The sequence below is a fragment of the Apus apus genome, chromosome Z, assembly GCF_020740795.1.
Source record: "Apus apus isolate bApuApu2 chromosome Z, bApuApu2.pri.cur, whole genome shotgun sequence".
NCBI classification, from domain to species: Eukaryota; Metazoa; Chordata; class Aves; order Apodiformes; family Apodidae; genus Apus; species Apus apus.
The window spans coordinates 19916702-19943244 of NC_067312.1; positions in this window are offsets into that span (position 1 = coordinate 19916702).

Genomic DNA, 26543 nt, shown 5'->3' on the forward strand with positions numbered 1-26543 from the left:
GGACATGCTTACCCCCCCACCACGCATCTTCTTTTTTTACTTTGTAATGTGGTCCATCTGGTCCGTGGATTTACTGTCTCATGATCCACTTCCTGTGCTCAGCTGATATGAATTCAATGGAGATGCCATGAGAAACCCTGCATTGCCAATTCCACTTAAACAGAGAAATTAGTGTTGCAACTGGGGATGGACTACACAGGTATTTCTAAGGTATTATAAGGTCCCTTCAGGGACCCTAAATAGGCAAGCAGAAGGCCCCAAATGTTGGCCTGTAAGTGTCTGTAGGACAGGAAATTGGGCAGGGTTTATGGCTATAGTTGTGCACATAGACTTTTTTTTTTTTTTTTTAAATGAAAGAAAAATACATGAAGGTAGAAGAAATCGTATTTGCAAAAAGAACTAAAGAAATCTCTAACAAGGTTTCACCACCATTGCTCTGCTTGCTGTACTGACTCTCCTAGACAGCCTATCTCAAAATACATGAAGACACAAAGAGACACATCTGCCTGTGTTCAGGCATACACTTTCATTTGTGATTTTACTGGTGTCCTTTGACAGCTCTAGAGAGTGAAGTGTCCTTGCTGAGCCCAGTTCCTATGAAGCTGCAGGTTCACATGCCCTCTGCATGCATTGCATGCATTCCAGGCCTCTGGAGGTGTTCTCTTTTCTGTACCTAGAGCTGTTACACTTTCACCAGCCACATGAGTAGCGTCAGCATCAGGTTCAGTTACTCTGCAGAAAACCAGCTCATGGACTTTAATCCTGAGGATCTCAAGGGCCTCCCAAGGCTGATAGGTGTCAGTCAAAATCAACAACATGCAGGTGCAAAGAGCATATGTAACAATCTACTTCTGCTTGCTGCACTGTAAGCCCAAGTGTCTCCTTCTTTTCCTTGCAATTCTGTGTTCAACATTTATTTCTTATTACCTAATATAGTCTGTACTGAAGAGAAAAGGTATATGCCACAAACAAAGCCTGTTAGTTTTAGCTAGCTTCTTTTCAGACAAGTTAAAGCATTTTTTTTTGCTGTAGCATGTAGTGAGTCCCACTCATTAGACTTGACTGTGTTCAGATAACCTGCTCTTGGAATTTGTGTAGGTTGCAACTTTAATCTGCTTATTAATGAAAAAAGCAGCAGCATATCAATGACATTTGTGCAGATGAGTACCTCTGCTATGATGAAAGAATTTATCTTCATATTCAAAGAATGTAATTGTCCTAAGCCAAGTTCTGCTTATCAGAAACTATAAAGGTCCCAGGTCTGATGTGCAATACTAAGTGGGGGGGGGGGGGAATGCAAGTAATCAAAAGAATGTGGCTTTGCAAGTAAAGCACCTGAAAGTGCGTAAGTGCTTCTGTGCAGCATTCTGCTGGTCTGCATTAAAATAAATAAATTCGAGAGCATTTTATTTTTATCATGTAGGAGTTGCAAAACTTAGTGACTCAGTGATATGATTAACAAATTTTATTCTCAGAGACAAAAATAACATGCAATCATCCAGCTATAAGAAAAACATTTGAAATTAGCCTTTCCTTGGTAATCTCATATACAATGTCATTTCTTGCTCAGGGCCATATCAGAAAACTCTTCCTAAATGAACCTTTTCTGGAAGAGCATGCTTCCTGTCTGAACAGGTCTCAACCTCCCAAATTAGAGGCAGAGCACTAAAATTCCACTTGGAGTCTTTGCTCCACCTTCTGTCTCATAGCAAGAGACTAACCAAAGCCATCTCTGAGAAAAGAAGCAGAAATGGAACAAAATGCTTTTACTGATCAGTATTAGCTGCAACTTGGTGCTGTGATTTGTTACTCTGTTTCTTTGACAATGCTAGTTGGACCAAGAAAGAAAGCACAAGATCAGAGCAAAGCCTCTCAAGAGTATGATTCTAGAAGGTTTTGGAGGATTTTTCAAGGGTCCTTCAAAACATTTTAAAAGACCTTGCTCTTTCAGTGAATATCCAAATTATAGAATTCTTGCAGGTGTGATAATGCACTAACATCCTTCATGTGAAGAGTAAGTTGTTTTGTTGTTTTTTTTTTTCTCTTTTAACAATATTTGTATTAACAATATTTGCAGTTGGGGTGGGATGGTGAGAATGTAAAAAAACCCACAAACCAAAAGATCTTGCAAATAGATTATTCAGAGTTCACAAAGAAAGTCTAAAAATTATGACTAAAACAGGAAAAGAAAATAAATTATCTACCTTTTGTATCTATAGTGTTTCTACATGTGATACATGTGGATCTTCTCAGGCAGTCACAAGGGATGGCTTAGAATTTTAAAGAAGCAGTAATAAACCATTTTCTTAGACCAGCAATGAATAGAAAATAAACCTTTCAGTGCCTTGGCTAGTTTTTCTTACTCACAAAACTAAATAGTTTGTCTTAACGGATCATCTTAAGAAGACAAAAAAGGGCAACATACTTGATTCAGGATGAGATGCAAAACAAATTCCTCAAATCTACCCATTTCACAGTTTTCAGTTTTGCCAAGAAAGTGGCTGAGCCAGTGCCTCTCTCACCCTCCTGCAGCCACTCCTCATGCCAGGTTCCCTGTCCTCCCAGCAGATCCCTGCTTGCCTGGTTTGTAGGCAGACCTGGCTGGCCTCTGTTCTGGGAGCTGGGCAATTTTTGGCATTAGTGTCCAGATTGTATGCAAGAGAGTATTTTTGATGCTAAAAAATACTGCCAGAGTATCACAAGGCAGAGGTTTCAACTGGCCTCCTAAAATCCCTGCCGTAACAGTGAATTGAGACCTCTCTTGCCCCCTAGGAGTGCCTGAGCTCCATAGAAAGGAACAGACAGTCACAGCACCATATCCTTTGTCTCTCAAGCACACACATCCTAAACATGCACTGGCTCCTGGAAACAAACTCTAGTGTCATGCTTTACGTTTCATGGAGGAGTGACTTTGAAGGACTTCCAAGACAGCAGCAGGGTTGGTGTGGTTTTGGTTTTGGTTGGGTTTTTTTTTAACTCTTTATTGTAATGTCTAGACCAGGTTTCTAGACTTCCCAATGATAATAGAATTATCTCTACAAAACACTGTACAAATAAAATAAGCTCTTTAATCTGGAAAGAGGAGTCAAAATGGCTGAACTCATGTGCAGTGAACTCTGTGACTTTGTTTGTGAGCATTGCATTTGGCAGTAGAGGAGTATGTAGAGGAAACTTGTATCCCTGAACCTATTTTTGATCTGAGTGTCTTCCAGCAATTTACAATGAGCCATAGATTCTCAAAGTCCTACCTAAATTGCAGAAGTGCTTTGGGGAAGGACACTGAGCTTTATGCAGGATTGATGTAGGGAGCACCCAATGCTGCATCTGAATTCTGATGGAGGAGAAGCAAGAGGCACAGAAAACCTGTTTATCTGTTAGAGAAAGCTGTTAGGGTTATGACAGGGTAACACCAACTTGGTCTGCATGCAGAAAAAAACCAAGCCTAATATTTTGGACAGCTGAAAGTATAATTTCTTGTACACATTGGCCTGTTTTGGACATTTTCTTAATGAGTAACTCAGCATCTCCAGGAGTCTTACGAGAAGCCCTATGAGAACGTGAAATATTTAGTTCAGTGGTTCTCATGAAGTGAATGCTTTTGCTTTTATGGCATGTTGAAGGGCTTTGAGATCTCAACCTGGTAAGTCTTGCAATCCTATTTTGAAGAAACAACATTTATCAAATTAATAATTCAACAAAATTAAAGCAGGGCTGCCAGGATTGCTCAGCTATTGCCGTTGTGTTGTGTGGGCGGACTCACACGAGCTGTAAGTTAGCTGCTTTAAGCATGGTTTGCAGGTTGGCTGCAGTGATGTGGGACTTACTTTAGACTGAAAGACCTTCATGGGAGCCCAGGTGAAGAAGTGGTTCATGCCCAATAATAAAATTAGACCTAATGTGAGTTTGCTGTATAGAGACAGCAGTGTTTACACATAACTGATGAGTGGAGGATGGGCTGGTAAATGCTGTTTGACTACACAATATGCTTTTGTGTAGGTGGTAAGGAATATGTTCAGCCCTCAAAAATAGCCATGCAGCCCTTGAAAAGATGATGACAATTTACACATATAAGTGAGTAGAGCAGCTGAGCTGAGGTATAGGAATTGTGACATCTGCTTTGAGTTTTCACTCGGTTACTCATGATCTTTCATTAAAATTTGTGTGGAGTGTGCACAGTGGGGATGTGAAAGGGGAGAGGCACAAATTCTGTCTTACTGATGGAGGTGTCAATCCATGTTGAGCTATGTGGTGGATGAGTCTTTAGCTTAGGACTCCCATAGTTATTGCCCAGCACCAGTCCTTCTCTGTATGTTTTCTACACCTGTTTTAACCACTTAGACAAAAGAATAGCATCACCTTACAAGTGCTAGAGTTCCCAGCACAGAACAACAGAAATGTGGGCAGTAGTAAAACACACTGTTCTTTCTAAACCATTGGTTGAGAAGCCCATCTGCAGAGAAATCCCAGGGATGTGCAAGGACTCAGGCTCCCAGCTTTTGTGTCCTTGTTGTCTGGAACAGCAGTAGCCTCCTGGCCATTACTTATTTTTGCTGGATATATATGATGAAAAACTGAATACCTTTTGGATATTGTGGTTTAAACCAGCATTGTTCATGTCTTTTCCCAGGCCTTTACAAGCTGGGAAAGTCACCTTGTGTTCAACCAATACTGGGTGTATCCTGCTTCAGCTATTGTCAGGGAGCCAGCATTTCATCACTCCGCAGGCACATTGCAGTCACATAATGGAGGCAGGAACTCAGCTGAAATAAAGCAATGCTGAGAGCTTGTGAGAAATGTAAATGATATTGCACCTATTGTCAGCGACATATCCCCTATTGTTCTCACAGTTATTTCCCAGCCGAAAAAATGCTGGGGAGCCTGCATGATTAAATCAATGCCTGCTTACTGTAACATGCTCTGTCAGGAACAGCTAACTGATCTAATGTGAGTGGCATACATCTGTGGCAAGGAAAACTGAGTAATGAAACCTGGTGCTTTGAGCTGCTGCAAAGCTGAAGCTGCATAGTTCTCTTTGGTTGTGTCAGCATTGTGGAGAAGGCTGGAAATGCACAATTAACTACAGTGTGGGGAGAAGGGGGTTTCTCCTGACCTGTGCTGGAATTAAAGCTAGAAGGATTTCAGTAGCTTTGACCCATAGGATAAAAATTTCCTTTTCATGGGAAAGCAAAAGAACAGGAATTCAGATGAGAGCTGAGCAAAGAACTGTAGCACCAGAAAGTTCACAAGGCATTTTTGCATACAGTCTGTTTAGTTGTCCTTGAAGAAAGGAGAACTGAAAAGATGATGGATTTTAGAAGATGAGAATAAATATGCAGGCATGTTGACAGATTTGTTATTAAAAGAGAAGTGAGATACCATTTTCTGTAAGTGTGTTATTTTCAGACACCTTACTGCGAATATTTTGCTTAATTTCAACAGTGTGATACAAGCATTTCCCATAATGTTTATAACCCAGGTCTTCAGGGCTTGCTCATGAGGACAAGGCTTGCTTGTGTGTATGAATTTGGCTGAACTTGACCACAGAAGAGGGTATAACTCAGGGTTTTCCTTAGCTGAACTATGAGATGTTGCAAATGCTTCTTATGCTGACTGCAGAGGAAAGTACCTTGATTAATTTACTGAATATGTGTTTGCAATAGTTCTTATTGAAGTGATAGGTACTTTGACCTTTCATGTTTTTAAACCACTTCAAAAAACTCAAATCTTAAATGGGCAATTTCTGTGGAAAGAGAAGTGAATATTTTGTCTTGGAAATGTCAGGTTGGTTGGTTTAATACATGTAAATCTCTTAATTAAGGTTTTGTTTTAGAAGTCGAGAGATCCTTAAATACCAGCCCCTTCCCATAAGGAGTTTTGGCTCTGGTGGATCCTTGCTTTCTGACAACTGAAGCATTTTGTCAGGAGACATCCAATCTGTTGTACTTGCAAGCAATTCTGTTGTTTCAAAGTACCTTGGGTGCTTAGTTAGTAGGTCACAGAGAAGTGGATGAGTTAGTGGCTCCTTAGACATTTCATTTTGGCCAGTGGGTCCTAATGCAAAAAAATTGAGGAAAGCTGGCAAAGAAAGACAAGAGAGAATAATTTCCCAGTTCCTTTTCTTCCTCATGTGCCCACACAATATGAAAAAAAAATACCACTTTTTCCTTTCCCCACCACTTTTAAAATTGAATTTCCCTAAAGTTCTCCTCTTCATTCCTCCCCAGGCTTCTTTTATGCCTTCTCTCTACAGGTCAATATTTCAGTATATTTCAGAAAGTTTAGCTGTTTCATTAGTTCAACAGTAGTGCTGAAGTCAGATCCAAGTAATAGCATCATATATGTACATTGCAGAAGTACTGCTCATCACTTTTAAGAAGAGTTTCCCATGAGGTAATAGCATGAGTCAGTGTGGAGACTGTGCAGCACAGACACAATGAAACAGGAATAATTTGCACAGAGATAAGTGTGATTTGTTTTGTGTCGGTTGTTTTTGACCACTTCTCTAATCATACACAAATCTCTTTTTTTTTGTTTCTCTCTTTTTTTTTTTTTTTTCCCAAGAGATGATTTCAAGAGGAGTAAAAATGGAGGCATGCATTTCTGTGGCTGCACATCTCTGAAAGAAACTGCAAGGTCAGCTAAAGAAATTGGCTAGTTGTAGGTATGTGCCAGACAGTGAGTATGCAAGGTCAAATTTGGTCTGTGGAAAGATGCAGGCAACTTTTAGCAACCTTGATGGAGCTGGCCTGTTTGTTTCTGTTTGGTAGCAGCTGATCTAGACATTACAACATTAGAATTACAACAAATTCTTTGTTGTAAGAAAAATTCTTTTTATTTTTCTCTTTTCTTTTTAACTCCTCTTTGCCTTGTTAGTGTGGACAAAGCCACCCTCTTCTGAGTCCCACTCCACTTGGGGCTCCTTGGAGGCAGGGGGATGAAATGTAAAGTCTTGTACTCACATCAGGTTGTTCTTAATCTTGATCCCTCACCTTTTCGCTTCCTGTAGTACCAGGATAAAATGTAGCAACTATTCATTTTATGGTAGATCTTCTGTCCTGGTTTAAGACAGGATGAAACCAATTTTCCTTTTACTGATTTTTTTTTTTTTTTTCTTCAGCAAACTTGGTTTTAACTAGTCACAGTGTGTTCTAAGGCTGATAAGAGTGGAATGTTTTTCTAACTGCTGGGTCTTCAAGGTCACATCTTTACTCTGCCAGCTCAGACACTACGGGGAGATCTGTGACCCCCCCATAGGAGGCTGAGTTAGACAGACAGCAAAACTGGCCAGAGATATTCCATTCCATATATCTACGTAAGCTCAGAGGAAGGTCAGAGATCACAGAAAACAACTTCCTTCCTGCTGCTTCTTCCCTTCTCTTCCATCCATGGCTGGTGTCAGGCAGGACTCCATTCATCCATCACTGTCGACCCCCAGGCTTGAGCTTTCCTGACCCTCATCACTCTGCACTTTCCCTGGAGGCAATTCCAGAATTTTTCAGGACTGTTCACAGCTCAGGAAATGCTGTGGGAGTTGCTGGGGGCGGGGAGAGGCAAGAGGCTTTTGCACATGTCTGAACATATTTGTATATAATTGTATACATTTTCTTATATCATTGGTGTTTAATTAAATCTGTGTAGTTTAGTTTTCAATCCAGCCAAGTCTCTCTCTTTTTCTCTCTCTCCTTCCCTACCTGGGTGGGAGGGGATCAAGAGCATTGTTTTCGAACCTGATTCAAATGGTGTCATCTTCCATGCCATTTATCTTAAGCCTGAATAGCAGAGACACAATATAAACATGCACTTTCCCTATTCACAAAAATGTCACTGCAAATTACTTTGTAAAATTACATAATTTCATTTCATTTATTTATTTGTCTGTCTATCTATCTATCTATCTATCTATCTATCTATCTATCTATCTATCTATCTATCTATCTATTTTAATTTAAAGAACATTCTACTGCTTATTTCTAGGACCTTGCCCTGTAATGGGAAAATTGTCTGTAATTTGCATTTTAAACCTGTCATCAAAGAACTACTTAGCAATACCTGTTGCAGATATCTTTCTGCCTCAATCTGCTCTGCCTTTAATCCACTAAGTGGGTGTTTGCCTTTGATTGTAAGAAAGTTCCCAGATGTATCACCTTTAATTTCCAAATAGTTAGAAGATATCTTCCAGTTGTTTGACCATTTTACCCATCCTTCCCAAACTGAAGGCCAGGTGTAGAAAGAGAGATTCTGCAGTGTTTCCAATGATGATAGGATTTTTGAGGCATTTTTTTAACTGGTGAGATTGCAAAAGACATTTTTCAAGGGAATTTCTCTTCGGTTTGTGTAGATGAAATTGCCAGGTTGGGAAACTATAATCTCAAGAAAATGGGAGAATTTATTTTAATGTTTGAGGTAAGAAATAAATCCACAATCCATTGAGGAACTGGTAATTAAGTCAAATTGCTTAATGCTTTGCAAAACCAAATGTTTTCCACTTTAAGAAAAAAGTCACAATTTTATTAGTTAGGTGAACATTATTTATGTGATTAGAACTTTTGGTACATGATGGATGGAAGAAAAGAGGAAAGCTACCACATCAAACACAGAAACACTAAGTACACAATAGCACTAAATACTTTTGGTTAAATATGTCTGGAATTGGATTAATGTTTTTGGACAACCCCAATACATATTCCTTTTAATTTTGGTCAAAATGGTCCTATTTATTTAAAATTAATGGATTTAAATGGTATTAATTGAACTCAGCTGGAGTTTTGTTATATGATCTAGAGTAAAAAGGGAAAGACAAAATGGCTATTTAATTTATTTGAAAATTACCTTAAATATTTTTCTCATTATTTACACAAACAACAAGCTTCACTACCGTGTTCTTTCTTGAAATTAAAAAAAAACAACTACATGATTGTGGGTGCTGTGGAGCTGCAGGTTAGGTGGTATGGAGGCGTCCTGTTCAGGTCTCAGATGACTTTTTGCAGTGTTGAAGAGCTTGCTTTTTACCAGTCAGACTAAATGTGAGAGAAAAGCTGCATTGAGCCATTTGCATCTGCCAATGGGCAGGTGCATGATTCAACTACTGTAGGTGCTTATATTTAAAAACAAACAGCTTACAAAGAGAAGCAGGGAAGAGGACATAAAAAATGTGTTTACTCCGAACATGCTTTTCAGCCTCTCATTGAAGCGTGCGTGTTGGGTTTTGTTGATCACCAGTTGCTGTGTGATATTTTCTCCAGACTGGCAGATGAGGGTTTTCTTTTCATGCTGTTAGGCCTGGATCTCATGCAGGAACATGATTAAGTTAAAAATCTGATCAGTAAAGCCAAACTCCACTTGAACCTGAAAGAACAAAACCACAGGCATTTTATTGCAGCTTCAGGCACAGAGTTGTCAGGGGTCTCTTTCAATCCTGGCACCACATGAGATATGTAAGAAATCACACAGACTCATGAATTTTGGACTTTTGTATTTCAGCTGTTGACACTGGAATAATATACAAGCCAGAATCATCCCCCACTTTGGGTGAACACCAGTGTACTCTGCATAGTACTCAACAGGTGAGAGGCATCTTTCTCCTCCCTTTGTGGCACCTGTATCTCCTCCCTCCAGGCTCAAAGGTCTGCATGCCCCTACTGCTATCCTGCTCTCACTGCTCTCTCAAGAGAGCATCCCCTCTCCTTGCCTGCCTCACAAACACCCCAACCCTTGTCTATGCTGCCATATGCATTTAAAAGGAGAATGTGCTTCTGGCAGAGGGCATCATTAAGCCCTCACTGTCAGTGTTTTGGAGGAAATCCAACATGAGTGACAGCAGGCAGGGGACCAGCCCCCATGCTTGCACCAGAGGGAAGCAGGATGCGTGTCGCAGGTCTGGGAGCTCCACTGAGCAGATTGCAGCTCTCCTCCCATGAAGAGGGTCTGGCTGGTGAGAACAATAATTAATTAAAAAAAAAAAAAAAAAGTCTTAGAGTTTTTTCAAATAAAATTTTGGGCAAGATGTTGTGATTTGCGCTGGCCCTAAGCTTCAGTGTGGGTCTGCCTCACTTGTTCCCTTATGAATGAACGTGAATTCTGCAGTGGTGCTTACCTTACTATGAAAATAACAGAGCAAACCCCAAATGCATTTCGTCCCCTGTTCCACTGTTTCTCTAGCTGTGGTGCAAAGAATATGAAAAGTGGTCCATAGAGTGTTTTCCAAAAGTATAAATAAAGCACCATACACTGGCTTTGAATTTTCATTTATTTTACTTATTTTAATGTTTTCATTTTTTTTTTTTATAACTCCTATATGCCAGAGCTCACAAAAACAGTGAGTGTGATACTAGAATACATCTATACTTTTTTTCTCTTTCTCTTTTTCATATAAACTATGAGGTGAATAAAAAGAGGTCAAATAAAGCTAAAAAAATTTCGAAGTTAATCCACATTTCTGCTAGTAGCAGCATATGGAGATGTCCTTTTTTTTTTTCCTCAGAAAAATTAGGCTACATTATGAGTTAAGTAAAGCTGATAAGCATTGTTTAAATCATTACAAGGGGTGGGTAAACAGATTTCCTCTGGGATACCGTCACAAACTATTTCAAAGTTCAAGGGAAGAAGCTTCCACAGCTTTCCTGGTGGGACAGTCCTGCAGCTCATTAGCACTCATTGAGTCCTTCCTGCTCTCTAGGCCCACCCTTCCTTTATTTTCTTCTAGTGAGATATTATTTTGTGATAAAAAAGTATAACAGGAACCAGTCAAGTTTGTAGTAAGTCAAAATCCCCATGTAATTCTGTATACTGCTACTAATCTTTTCTGCTATAATATAAAATAATTCTTGGTGAGTAAATTACATTTTTGTACTGCTCCATATGGCAGCACTTCCTTACGGAAATATAGTTGCATTACTTGGCTTGAAATACAAATAAAACCTAACAGAAACCTTTCCTTGAACCTTTCTTCTATGTCTAAGCCTACTTACATGTATAGTAATTCTGTATAAAGGTCAGTTCCAATTTTATTCACCCTGAAGGCTTCCCAGTAAAACCTCAGAAGATGTTCTGACAAGCTCTGCCTAACATCTTTGCCTCCAGTTTCAAGGCAATGATGACACCACTGTATTTGCCTCCCTGGGAACCTGGCAAAAGCCCGAGAGTCTTCACTCATTAAAACATGGGGAGACATTGTACAAAGGAGCCTTTTACCCCTTATCTCCAGATAAGATTTTAAAGAACAGAGAGGGGAGAAGAGAGGACAAGATCTTTAATGCATTGTCTTTTATGTTAATAATTTCCATAGACTTTCATCATAGCAAATCGCAAATTTCTTTAGACTTTATGGCCTGTTTAATCACACATGTCCATATACCAGCACCTGTTGACTACATAGACATTGGAGACCAAACAGACAGGCATGTGAAGTTTGTGAGCTGCAGTGCCTCGAAGTTCAGTTCTACCACAGCCTGGATGACACAGGTCATAAAATGCTGGCAGTGCTGTCAGGGAGTGAAAGTCAGCTGACTTCAGTGTAAAAGCACTGACCTGTTTCCCAAGCCAGTCTGGCCTGGAGCTGGGTTTCTCTGGAGAGTACACAAACCAGTTTACACTGTGGGAACTGTCCTGCAAGAGCAGGTGGGTCCTTGCAACTATACCCCCTTTGGACCCCTCTGCCCGTGTCCCCACCACCACTGTCCCCTGCTGCTGTCTGGCCTCTGGGGAGCGAAATACACATCCCAAAGTTAGTTTTTCATATTCCGTTTAACTCCTTTTTAATTTTTTCTTTGTTTGTTTGTTTTTTTTTGGTTTTCAACAATGCGCCTCATTACATCAGATTAGCAAAAGGAAAAAAATTGCCAGTTGGCCAATTTTTAGCATATACTGAACACAGTCTTTAATAGTTCCCATAATATTAACATATGGTGTCTTTGTCCTCAGGGCATTTGCTATTGACAGATGTTTCTCCTTTCTCCTGCTGTGTGAAGCTCAAAATTGCAACATATCCTGCAAAACACATTCCTTTGTTAACTCCTGCACCCACATTTTCACCTGATGATAATCAGCATAGCTAAAATCAGTCTAGGGCAGATATTAGGCTCTTACAGAGATGCTCAGCCTGGATCTGCCAGGCTGGTTGCTCCTAAAGCCCTTGCAAGGATCTGCCTGGCTGGTTGCTCCTAAAGCCCTTGCAAGGATCTGCCTGGCTGGTTGCTCCTAAAGCCCTTGCAACAGGATAGCGTTATGTGCTTCCCCTTCCTTCCCCTTCTCCTCAAGTATGCAAAGAGTGCTTGTGTCTTCAGAGTCAGGAATTTAGTAGATGGGGCAATATGCTTAATAACAAAGACAAGTAGCAGATAACACAGGTGAGGGTGGAAATAATGCAAACATTTTATTGCTGTAAACTTAACTGTTAACAAAATTAAACTTGTATGTATCCATATTCAGTTCCTGAGCCTACCACTGTCAAAGTGAAGTGGATTTTGTACACTGAAGATATCTGAGCAGCAGGCAGTGAGCATCTGAGATGGTGAGCATGCATGATCTTTGACACTGCAGATGATGTTTGGGAGCCATGTCCACATGTCCACCACTGGTGCCTTATCACTGCTCTTCTTCCCCATATTGATACACAGCACTGGAAGTCTGCAGTACAGTTTGTGTGCTGCTTCCTTACCTCCCACAGTGACTAGGAAAACCAAGTGGGGCTTTTATTCTAGAGCAGTGCTCTGCAAAGATTGCAGCACTGAGAAAGGAAAGTCGGAGGAGATTTGTGAGCCAATAACGTGTTGTTTCATACTTTTTCTGTGGCCAAGGGTAGAAAAAGTTTCAGTGCTTTTATTTTATTAAAAGTCAGATGAACACTGAATTTTCAGATTTTCTGATACTTGTATGTTTGAGAAATGAAAGCCTATTAAAAATATGCTTTTTCCAACTCTGCAAGTGGTCACTAGCTATTTCAGTCTGGGATAAAAAAATAATTCATTTGAGAAAAGCAATGATAACTCCTTCATAATGTCTGTTTTTCTTACAAGTGGGGGTCTAAAAGGAAGTCCTAACTGTGATCCCCTTACTACATGAAAAAGTATTTGCTTTCTTAACCCAGTTGCTTGGTATAGAATATTCTGAGTTGGAAAGGACCAATCAGGATCATTAAGTCCAACTCCTGTCCCTGTGTAGGGCACCCCAAGAATTACTCCATGTGCCTGAGAGCATCATTCAAATGCTTCTTGAACTCAGGCAGGCTTGGTGCTGTGACCAGTTCTCTGAGGAGCTTGTTCCAGTGCTCAACCACCCTCTGAGTGAAAAACCTCTTCCTGATATCTGACCTAAACCTTCCTGCCATTTCCCTGAGTCCTGTCACTGGTCACAGGAATGAAGAGATCAGTACCTGCCCCACCTCTTTCTCTTGTGAGGAAGCCATAGACTGCAATGAGTCCCTGCTGGGACTGATGTTTCCAAGCATCCTTCTCTCCTGGAGGAGATGCAGATGGCCAAGGCAATGGGAGGCAATGGGGACATGATACCCACCTGAGGAATGCAGTTGGACACTGGAGAGCTGGGCTCCATAGGGGTGCCTGGACACAAGAAGAAGTGTTATATTTATTGTATGCATTTATTTAAAAAATAAATACTTATTTATTTATTATGTACAACTTATCCACTTTGCTTTTTTTTTTTTTTTTTTGCTTACCCCTCTGACTAGAAAATGAAACCCAAAACCACTATTTAAAAGACCAGTTACCGCATAGCAACAGTATACAACTTCTAAGTTTCAGTTGCTTACTGAAAGCTGACATAGTGAAAAAATAATTTAGCCCTGTCTTTGAATAGCAATAAGGAAAGTATGTCCTCTTGAAAGATAGTTAGATAGATAGGGAGGAAGAAATTGTTCATTGAGAATCCTTTGCTGGATTCTATTCAATATTTTATACCCATGTGAATTTGGGATCACAATGAGCATGGAGACTAATACTTTAATCCAAGACCAATTCCTGTTTCTGGCAAAAGCCAGTGTAACTGAAAGAAGTTCAGCATTAGGAAGGCACTCAGAAAAAAAAATAAAATGTTGATAGCAAAGTGATGAAGCCTCTCTTGTCCATCCTTATTGGACTAGGCAATCTTGTTAACTCCAGTGATATAGCATGCATAAACCAGCCAGTATTAGATTACTTTGACTTGCATAAGAGCCATACCCCATGCTAGGGAATGAAGAGGTCAAGAAAGGAATATTCCACTCCTCAAACTCCATTCTTTACTGCGTAATTAGCTATAGGTGTAAGAGGGAATTATTTCCTACCTTCCTGAGGTTATTTTAATGAAATACTTTCATTAAATTGGTAGAACTCTGTGCATGTGCACTCTTTGTTATTGTAAAAGCAGATTTATATGACTTTCAGTAATGCTAGGTCCTTTTTATCGTCCATAATTAAATCAATATTAACCTCTTCTGCTCTAAAACAATAATACTGACTGACTCACAGTGAATATGTTGTGAAATACAAATTGTTCTGATTTTCAGTTTGATTGTGTGTCAGATCTGGCCTGGGATCAGACAGAGAAGGATGGGACATGCTGCCGTCCCTGTGGTAAGTGGCACATCCTTCTGTGAGTCCCCAAGACCGTGGTTTGTGTTGAATCTGATTGAGGAGTTCTCTAGACCCACTCTGAACCCTACTTGTCTTCGTGTGGTTTAAATTTTTTTATATGATGAGATGTAACATGCTTCATTCTCTTCAGCAAGCAGTTCTTTCCTGGGTGAATGTGTATGAATGATAGTTAGAAATCAGAGCGTAATTGTGCCTTATTAATCAGTAAGTTTTGGTAAGTGACTTGCCAAAAACAGAAATCAAGTTCAGAGCCATGTGTTGTTTGGGGATTGTTTTCTTTCCCCCTGTTGTGCCAAATTGGCCTGTTCAGCATGCAGCAACACAAGGCTGGCTCTCTGTGTTGCTGTCATGTCTACCTTGAGCTGCATGTAGGACATCCACTTGCAGATGCTGTCAGAGCGACTCACAAACAGGACTGTTACTCTTAGCTACAGTCTGTTGGTGAGTTTGTCTACACTGGTTATGCTTTGTTTGTATATTACTTCTAAGCAATTTAATTATTGAGAAAATTACTAGCAAGATCATGAGAATTTATTCAGTTGCATAATATTTCTAGTATGCACAATATAATTAACTTTGTTTTGGTGTTTGTTTGTTTGGTTTGGGTTTTTTTTAATTATTTTTAAAATTGATTTTACCTTTTTCCAACAGGGAAGTTATCTTGTATGAACTGACAGAAGCAATAAAGGTCCAATGCAGAGCCACTGATCACAAGTTGCTGCATTTTGAACAAGGTCAGAAGTTCTCGGCTTTGCTTTGAAGAAATATTTATTTGACCATTTCTTGCCAAAAGATGACAATGAGTTTTCCTTCTTCCTAACCACACCTCAGCTCCAATGTCCACAAAGGCCTCAACCTACAAAGGAAGACAGTTCTCCAAAAGTACTTTTTTATTTGCAGAGCAAAATGTTTAGCAAAAAGTTCCTGGTGTCTGTCCTCATTTGCTGAGTGAGGGGGAAGTGCCTTTTTTTTTTGTTTGTTTCTGTCAGACAGATCTTATCTTGAAGATCAGAGTTGAACTTGTGTTTCTGTTATTTTCCACTAGAGACCTCCATCAGCCCAAATAACTAGTTGTTTGGTAGCTGTGATTACTGGGCGTTTCTCAAGCAGCTGAAGAGGATATGGTCTTGCCAGTTGGCCTCAGGGAAAAGGCGGAGTCCCAGGTCAAAGGAAAATGTTTCTGTGAACTTTTTTTTTTCTCAGAGAAGCTGAGGTTTATCCAAGCAGGTGTGTTGTGAGAACTTGAAGAGGAAGGAATTTTTATGCCTTGAAGCAATGGCACAGAGCTGGCAAGAATGATATAATCTAAAATATGTCTGCCATTTTCATAATGCATCCATGTAGAACTTGAAAAGCTTCCTCCTTCTGAAAAGACCAACCCATGTACATCCAGATGTCTTGCATTGATGAGCATAAGTGCAAACATGTTCAATTCCTGTAAACTGAAGAGTCTGGAAGCAACATTCCTGGTTTACAAGAATCACAGCATTAACAAGGGGTAAGACGGCTTTAAGTGGCCAAGGTCAGAGGAGGAGAAGCCTGGACTTTTTGGATTGTTTCACTGGACTTCTTGTTTAAATTGAAGGCCAAGGCAGTGCTTCCTCTCATGAAACAAAAGAGCTAAACCTGCAAGAGCTGCCAGGACTCAGTAAGAAGTCTGTTTTTGGTTTTTGCAAGTGATGTATCCCTTGAGTTTAAATTCTTGGTTTCTTGGGTACATACTCTGAACAGTTAGAACAGATTTGTGCCTTTGTTTTGGCGTGAAGCTCTTCCGCTATATTATCAACACCAATACTTCCTGTGATTGAAATTGTGTTTGTGACATTCTCAACAACACTAGTATTACCTTTAAAACACATTCTGCAGTGTGATAATGAAACAAAAAAGCTGTTATCTTTTACAATCCTTAATTCTCCTGAGTGAGAGTAGCTAGGAAGCTGAAAGCACCTGAAATACACTAAAAAACCTTACAAAGTTGTTAATGCATAAGTGCTATAATAGTTGAGTATACTCCTTGCTATAAACTTTTGTTTATCTGTTCTCATAGAAGGCTAAAATACAGTTAAATCAGAAAATTGTAGCCAAAACAACTGATTTTATTCAATATATTTCTTGAAGTTATACACACCACTGGCTGCAGGTAGATCTTTATGCAAAATGAGTATTTGGGCTGTTTTATTTGGATTTCAGTTTCAAATAGCTCTTTCTGATAATGCTTTATGCCGAGTAGAGTGTAAGGATGAAGATGGTCTTAGTGTTTACATTTCTACATGGCTGTTGCTCAGCTGTGCTTTCTGGGACTGATTAGTTGCTAACTCTTAAATATGTATTTCAGTGTAGAAAAGGCGTGGTACAGTGGGAACCCAGGACAGGGACTTCTTTAGCCTCAGAAGCTCATATTTTCTGTTATTTAGACATCTGTTTGTGTCTTCCATAGCCTTTGAAGTTCTTCCACAGCTTTTTAATCATTAATTATTTCCTTAACTCATTACTGATCTTACACTTAAAAGAACACTTTTAAAAGGTTCTGGAGCCTCCAACATATAAGGACATGGAACTCCTGAAGTAAGTCCAGAGGAGGTCCACAAAGATGATCAGAGAGTTGGAGCACCTCTTTTTTGAGGTCTGAGAGAGCTGGGTTTGTTCAGCCTGGAGAAGAGAAGGCCTCTTCAGGAAGACCTCAGAGCAGCCTTCCAGTACCTGAAGGGGGCCTACAAGAAACCTGGAGATGGACTTTTGCTATGGTTTGTAGTGATAGGAAAAGGGGTAATGGACTAAAACTTGAATAGGGGAGATTTAGGTTAGACATCAAGAGGAAATTCTTCACTAGACATTAGGAGGGTGGGGATACACTGGAACCAGTTGCCCAAGGAAGTTGTGGAAGCCCCATCCCTTGGATGGGGCTCTGAGCAACCTGATTTAGGAGGAGGTGTCCCTGCCCATGGCAGAGCGGTTGGAACTAGGTGATCTTTAAGGTCCCTTCCAACCCAAACCATTCTATAATTCTATAATAAGGTGGTGAATTGGAAAAATACTTGTTGTGTATTGCAACAAACAAAATTGTGATGATGTGCTTGAAAGCCCAGCACTGGCTATAGAAGCAGGGTCTTTTAAGAAACTTTAAACATCTGGATGATGATTTCTTACTTCAGCCACATGTGCAAGGCCTGTATCAAAGTGAAAATGCAACTGATATAAAACACTTACAAAAAAGAATACTTGAATACTATATGTTTTATTCTCAGAAGTGTTCATTATCTCAGAATATGAATGATTAGCAAATGTGAGAAACCAGGCTGTTTTGGTTGAAATTCAAGTTTTTGCCATATTTTTCTTAGAAGGGATAGTGGGATCTTGGCCCCTGCAACATCTTTTCTAAGGGAATTTTTATATATATTTCAGCATTGTTTGTTAACTTTGGTCTGGCTCAAAAGACACTTCAAATGCAATCTTGCTTAAAAGATATATAGTTGCCTGAGGAACAAGAAACCATTTGGTGGGCCCCTTGTCAAGGATTTTTGGCTGCTCTTGGCAGCAAATAAAATTTCTCTCTAGGCTATTTTAAACAAGGGATTTAAGCACAGGCAATACAGAAAATCTGAGTGGATTTCAGGTAGCAAGCAGGCACTTCTGGTGGTGAGGACTAAGACACATGCTCTAGCAATGACTAGCTATCACTTATCAAGTCCTTGAATGCTACTTTTCATGACTCTCTGAGCCCCCTGATGTTCCAGTTGTCTTTCAAGCATGTCTGCGAGAGACAGAATATGCGTCATTCTACCTTACACTGATTTTTGTGGCAGCTAAAGGTAATCAATGTGTGCCAGGTAGAACTTCATCACCTCTATGAGGCTGCTGATTGCAAACAGTGAAACATTCCTCTGTCTTGGGAACCATTACTGGCTTTGGGAGAGACTGAGACATCAGCTGAAGAATAACAAAGACAAGCAGTCAGTGTAAACTTTACATTGCAAATGAAATTAATCTGGCAGTCTATATCTAGTCCTTAGGAGAGATGAATATTAAAACCCATGAATCATGGCAGAAGTTCTGCTGTACTAAATGAAAGTCCTACTTATATTAAAATGGGAGTGATACAAATAACATGGTTGACAAAAGCCCTCAAAGGTATCAGCGCTTCCTTAAATGCTAGTTCCGTTTTGGGGAACTACTGAAATAAGTATACATGCATATGATAATATGATTCCATGAGTTTATGATATGAGTAGACCTGGCTGAGATACATCTCTTATGAAATAATACCACCAGAAAGTAGACATGGGAGACTCACACACCTGAAATTCCTTCTCCCCCCTATTTTTATGCTGCTTTGTGTGTGGGTCTCAGAAATTCTGTAACTACATGCCATATTGCATAGGGCAGATGCTGACAGCATGGCTCCATTTAGTTTGGTCAGTTAAGCTGAAAACTTAATACTCCTTGCAATGTTGCTCTCTTGTGGTTTCATAGCAGTGACAGAAAGCATTCATTGACTTCAAGTTGTTTTGAAATCTACATCTGAAATTGCACTCAGTGATACAACCCATGATAATAATAGGAAAACAGATGTTTACTGTAGACTATCAGCTCCCTTCATCTTGGCACAAAAGTTGCACAGGGTGCCAGCGCTGCCACCAGTTCACACTGCAGGGCAGGAAGCTCTGCCCACTTGGGCAGGTGGGCAGAAAGCCAGTGAGATGGCCTTTGTCTTGGTGAGAGAGGCGGAGCTGGAAAAATTACTCAAGCAGGCTGTGTGTAAAATAGATGGTGTTTTTCTTAGACCTGGTGAATGCACTAAAGTAACCAACTAATTTCAAAAGCATATGTAAAGCTGCAAGGGGCACCAGAAGTGCCAGCAGAGAGTTTATTTTATGGGCTTTAATCCTGCAAAATATGGCAAGATTCTTCTGGCAGGCCTGCTCTTAGTGGACAATGCCAGTAAAACATTCAGCAGTGTTGTGGCTTTTGTTGTACCCATGACATCTGACACAGCAGCACTGTCATTTTGATGTCTGAGATGAGAGTGGGCAGCCATGTATTATCAGCCCCTGAATATCAGCCCTTTTCAAACTTTCACTTTGGGATTGTTGTTTACACAACCTTATGCTAGCACATCTGGGGCTCCTGACTGCTTTTGGAGCTTCTGACATAGGAGTGGACATATCTCTAAATGATATTTGGGTGAAATCTGGGTACTGCACCACCTCTAGCATACTGTCTGGTATGGCGCCAAGTAGGAACACAGCATTAGAAAAAAGGGTTAAAATAACTGGATACAGAGCTGGGGATTGCAAAACATTATTGAGCACCTTCCTTTCTCCTGGCTGCCAATGTAAGTTAAGTGCCGTGTCTCTCCGATGAGTTATTTAGATACTCACCAAGCACTGACTTTTCTAAACCTTATGTATAAAAAGTCCTAGGAGTACTAGTGGTGTGGAAAGTGGTGGTGGCTCTGATCAAATTTTCATTTGCATTTTGCTTAGGATAATGCAGCAAATCTTTAAAATGTGATGTGTAACAAAGGGTAGTCTTTTTTTTTGTTTAAATTATTTGCAGAATTAATATTTTTTTAATAGGAAAAGTATCAAATTGCTGAGACTGGCTAGCTGCTGTACACAATATGAAGGAGAGGGAAAGAAGTACAAATTAGCTATTCTGAAGTATCTTCTAAGGACTGAGCCATGGACATATGGGGGACAGCTCACTGCAATCATGATGCTTGGTTCTGGATGGGCTCAGAAGTCCTGACATTTCTGTATAACATTTCTCTGTATCAAACACAGTGCTGGTGACCCTTGGCAGAGACCCAGATTAGGCAGGCCAGGCTGTCCCCACTGCCTCTCTTCCTGCAGCTCTGCTGGGTTTTTGTGGAAAGGTCAACTCTCACCACATGTAAGCACAACCACCCATGAAGTGCTGTGAAGTGCTGCCTGCAAACTCTCTTGTCTTCTGCCCGTACAGCTTGTGCACTTGCCAGATGCTGACACCCCGGTAGGGCGAGAATGCTGGTCATGGCAGTGCCCACCTGGGTCTTCATTTAACTTAGTTTTCAGGTTCTGGAATTTGAAAGATGCTGAAATGTTTGGACTCCTCAATTAGTAATAATGCAGCATTTCTTGTTTGCACTTTTGAAGCCACCAGTAAAGGATGATTAAGTGGGGGGAGGATTGCAGTCCCAACACTTGTCCCTTGGCTGTGGGGCTGGTGCCTCAGAGCTGCAGGCAATGGAGCAGCCAGAGAAAGACTGATAGAGGGGCAGCTTGGTGAAAATGAATTAAGCACCTTTCCTGAAGGAGGTGATTTCTGCAGACTGTCTAGTTGGATTTCTCAGGAAACGACTGCTACCCTATGCTATTACCAGATGGCATTACTATGTCCTGTTTCCTAATCTTCTATGAAGAAATCAAGAGAACAGAAAAATTACTTATTTGACCATGTCCAAAGATCTCGTGGAGAATGTGGAGTGAACTCTCTTCATCCAGATCTCTCTATCCCTCACTCTGGAAAGTTCTCAGGCTTGTCTCTGTCCATATAGATATTTTTCTAGTTTCACTTGAACATAATTTTTATTTCACTCTCTGTATGTTTATTATAGTTTAATAACTCGATGATACATAAAAGATATGCAGTGTGCTAGTCTGTGTACTTTCAGAAATGTTTTCTCAAAATCACATTCCTAGGTTACTCCAAGCTATCACAATATAGAAGACAGTACAACACTTTAAATGAAAATATAAATGATCAAAAGGAAAAATATGGTTTTTTTTTCATAGCTTAAGGACACATTATATAAAAGATTAAATTATATCAATCTTTCTACATTTTTTTCATATGCTATTAAAGGGTATGTTTTAGTAACATGGACTTTTTCAGCATCAAAGAAAGGAAGTTTGTATAATAGATTGTTGTGGATACGTGTTACTTTCAAGAATTGAGGTGACTGGTGATTGAACTTGTCAAATACATTCTTGCTCATGTGTTTGACTTCAGATTTTGAGTAATTTTATTAAAATGTGAATCCAAACAGGTATGTTTCTAGCCAGAGGTTAGTCTACCATTTGCAGAAGAAATACATAGTTCTTCACTCTCACTTAAGTCTATCAACTGTTTCAGCACCACAAGGAAGAAAAACTTTAAATTATGGAGCTGTCATGTCTAAGCAGTTTTTTTCTTCCAGAAACAGGGGCTGTCTCTATTTGCAACACATTATTGAAGTGCTGTGAAATGAAAGGTTTCAAACAGTTTTCCAAAGCCTATCATTGTGACAAATTTTGATTTCTGATACACCTTTTACTGTACTGTGATGTTTTCCCTCCAATGCTAAAACTCTGAGAAATTACTTTTTAAAAGTTTTAATATAAAAAAAATGTCACTTTTGTAGCAGGAATTTCTGAAGCAAACATAATGCCTGCTTATTCGGTGTACAACAGGTCCTTGCTTGCTGCTGGGAAGTATTCCATAATTGGCACTCTCCTTTGGAGAAACGAGAATTCAGAAAGCTCTATAAAACACTTTTGCTTAAATGTCAAACATTTAGGTGCTTATTTTCACCAGAATAAATTAATGGGTAGAATGAAATGAAGAATGTTACTGTCTGACTAATTTATTTAGTATTTCATAAGTGTACAAGTTAAACTCATCAGTTTAGACTTACCTAGAAATATTTCCCATTCTTCCAATGAAACAAATACCAAAGCCCCCATTATGAATGAAGTATTTAATTCAAATTTTTCCCCTATAAGTTTGAACTCTGTATTTTGGGATTTTTTTTGCTCCATTCTTCCTCCATTTCAGTACCTGAAGACTTCCTAGCAACCCACATATGCAATTTTGATTGATTAAAAAAAAAACCAAAACAATAAGGAAATTTCTGAAGTTGTCCCAATAACCTCTCCCAAAATATCAGTTTTGGACACAACGGCACATTCAGGGTAAATGATATCATAACCTGAGCAAGTAGATTGATACAGGAGTGATAGCTGGAATCAATGTTATGTCTTAATTGAGGCTTGTATCTGAGTGGGAGCTACTGCCCATCTAATGCAGGGTAACCTCTTATGGATTTGGTGCATCTGCCTTACTCCTGTGCTACCTCTGTGTGCCTGTAGTTCTTCAGAGCAATACAGAGGATCACTTCCCTGGAAGAACCTCCTTGTTATCTTCTGAAGTAAGAGCGTCTTGTGTCTTTTCATGGCTAACTGCCTGCTGGAGCATAATGTGGGAAGGATTTTGGAAAACCAAGTACATTATAACAAAATAAATGATTTTTGTTTTTCATCCTTTCATAAAACTACCCCAGAGGACAGAAGAGTCATTATTTTTAGAAATGGTGAAGCAACCATAAAAGCTATTCATCAGGCTCACTCTGTCTTCCCAAATAACACTGAATCTATTTCTGGGTCAAGAGCTTGGTATTATTTCTAATTTAATATTTAAGAATAAAAATACAAGACTCACTGAAATGAATGGAAGTTTGCTCATTTACTTCACTTTGGTATTTGCAGTGATTTATAAGTCTTGAGAAAGTAGTTCAGATAGAAAGCACCTGTCGGTGGAAGAGCACAATGTGAGCTCATCGATGAAAGTGGTTCTTATTCAACACTTGTGCCTTCATGAAGTGTGTCCAGACCTTGCAGTCTGCACCCATACTGACTTTGGGACTAGGGACTCCTCCTGCTCTTCCTACTGCTGTGCGTAGGGGAGCTTTCTGCCCCAAGCACATACCTAATGGCAGCCACGAGTCTTGGGCTGCTGGTGTGCCTCAGCACACTGCTCACTGCTGGCTGTTTGTCACAGCATGAAAACAATGGCTTCTCATGACTGTGTGACCCAAAAGACTCTATCCACAGAGGCTGCAGACAAGGATTGCTTGTACAATATGTTCCAGAGAAGAAAAAAAAATGATTTTTTGGTACATTTTGTATATTTGGATGATGTAATATACATCCCTGTAGACGTGCACAAAGTAAAGTAGGTAGTGCAGGAGTAACAGCCCAGACTACAGATTGCATTATTTTGTAGGCGTGGGGTGACCAGTAGTTGTTCTATAGCATTCACATGAGCAACCAGCCGATCACTGGCCAGATCAGCTGCCTGACTGGTATCTAAAGGCCCCAGAACATCCTTAAGGGGACTTACAGGGCTCACAGAAATTACTTGCTAGTTTTGTTGCTAAATTGTCGAGCATTGATTTATAATGTTGCCAGACCCGGGAGGATCATCTGCCAAGGTAATGATGAAGGGGGCAAGTAATAAAACTGTAATGGTTAGTAACAGTGTCAGGCTGTGCTGAAAATAGAGCTGGCTCAGAGTATCTAAGATACCAAAAACATGGATGGTTTATGTATGCTTGAAGTCCACTTGAAACAGCCTGCCAAAATGTTTTCAGGCAGGAGGTGGTCAGTCCCAAAGGCAGATTGATTAATGTGAGGCACCACCCCCCAGGATCATGAGAGAACAAAGCACTGATCTGCCTGGACAAGACAGAAGTTTATTCTTACATGATAATTTGGTTGCCAAAGGATATGCATGCCCTTTGTCATTTGGGAACTTGGTCCTCTTTTTCTGCTACTTCCAAAGTCAAAGCCAGTCAGCTTCACTCAGAGCAATTACAGCTTTGACTGCTTGCAGGGTGCATCCCACAGATCAAAGACTGGGGAGATGCAGCTGTGGTCCTGTATGGTGGGACCTGGACATGCAAGACCTTAGTTGACTCTCATAAATGGAGATTATCCCCAAAGCAATTTGGCTGATGTTTAAGGGAAAACAGGGAAATTACCAATCTCAGTTTGTTCCCATTTATTCCACCTGTGGCAATTCCCATGGTGTTTGCCTGTCAGCTCCTGTGGTGAGCTGCGGACTGGGAGAAACCTTATAAAGTGTTGTCTCAACTTGTTGCAGGTCTTGGAATTGCTTGTTGGTAATGCTGTCTGATGTGTTTTGCTCCTGATGAGTTTTATAGATCGTGCTGCATGGAGTTTCTTCTGAGTTAGGTATTGCTTTATGTATAGCTTTCTGTGCTTCCTAGCTTGAGTTGATAGATGGTCTTGATTATTTAATTTATAAATATTTCAATAAAATATCTCTCTGTGGTGGCATTTCCACTTCATTCCAGCTGGATTCTGATAGTCATAAGTTTTTTATCCAGCACAGAATATTATAAAATTGCAAATATTTATCATGTAAGACTTAACAAGCTCATGGTCAGAGAGTTCTAAGAGTTCTAAGAGTGAGTTCTAAGTTCTAAGAGTAAGTGAGGGTTTTGTTCTTTTTAAAAATTCAGAACAGTGTAAAACAAAAATCAGTGTGCACAATATAAGCAGCTTTATTTCTAAAAGAGTCTTTGGTTTTCAGCTGCAATATGAGAGGAGAAGCCAGCAGGCCGTACCAGTGTCAGAGATCTGCAGCTTGTATTCTCCCTTATCTCCTCTTCCTGCCTTTACCTATACAGGCAGCAGCATAAAGGAGGAAAAGAGTTTGTCTGGACCCTTTCAGCTCTGGAGGTGTTCTCAGCCCATCGCTTCCACTTCTTGCTCTGTTTGCAGTTTTCTGTCACCCTAAGAATAAATGGAAAAGGAGGAAAATGGAGGTCCTGAACCTCTGACTAAATATTTGGAGAGGGAATTACAAGAGAAAATCTTGTAGGACTGAGTAGTGTTGTGAGTGTGTTGGATATCTGGAGCCTACTGTGAGGAAAACATGGAATAAACATAGAACACCCTCAAGGCAGGGAAGTGAACACCCTTGCCAATAGACACAGGACAAAAAAAAATTGCATCTTTAGTCTGTGTTGGAGTTACCAATGAGATCAAATGAACCTTGCATGCTCTTGATCCTCATAAGGCTCTTATTTATCTAATTCATGAATGGTTTTTAAACAGACAAATTAGAAAAAGAATTGAAACCTTTTACCTATTGAAAAATGCCATTTATTTATTTGATTTTTATTTTAACAAAGATTTTTGACAATTTCTATCTACCTGGGGAATATCCTTTTTACCATGTCACATCCTTTACTGTAAAAATCAGATTCTGTATTCTTTCTTGTTCTTTTCACAAAAAATAGACTTAGTTTGGCTAGCAAGATATTTGGAATAAGAGACTAGTTTCCTTCCCTCAAAGAGAAAATGGAATATTGGAAGATAACACATGCAAAAATTTTGTTTTTCTCCGATTAATTTTTTCTCCTATTAGCTTTATGATTTGTGCAAAAAAGGTTTAATACACCACATCACACTGGCCTTTTTCAGCATGAATTTTTGCTCCAATGCCTGAACAGGCTTCAAGTCATCCAGCATCCTCCTTGTATATTCTATTTTGTCTGTGAAAAGTGATACTCTGGCAGAAAGCCACAGCAAGATATTTTGGCTTCTGGAGCAGAATGTGAAGGTGAACCATCCTCCTCAGTCTCCTGCACCCCTGTGACTCTCCACATTTATCAATGCTCAGAAGGACTCTGTTCATACAAATCCATGTGAGGAGTCAGACACACATGGACTTCTAGTAGAAGTCTGCATAAGAAATGAAAATCTTATCTCATTGAACCATGGGTCACATTTTAATGATACCCAAAGATGTTCTTTACTACTTCTGGACACCCCACACAACCCAAAATCCTGGTATAATGTTGGGAATATGATATATGCCATTTATTTTAGGAAGTGTGATTGGTGCTTTAATATAAACAATTCTTGGGTCAATATTTAATCAACAGTAGCTCTGAGACTCTGATTTCAGTTAGGCTAGATTTAGATGTTTCTTTAGAGTCACAAAGGAGATTAGAAATACCTATTCATATGTTGATATGGGAAAGTATAGGTAGTATAAAGTGGGTTTAAGCTGGCATGCAGGCAGAAAAGAGAACAAGAACAAAAGGTCTATCACAGGCAGCAGGAAGAAGATGCCTGAAGGAAAATCCAAGAGGATATCATAAGGTTCTTTAAAAAAACAACTGAA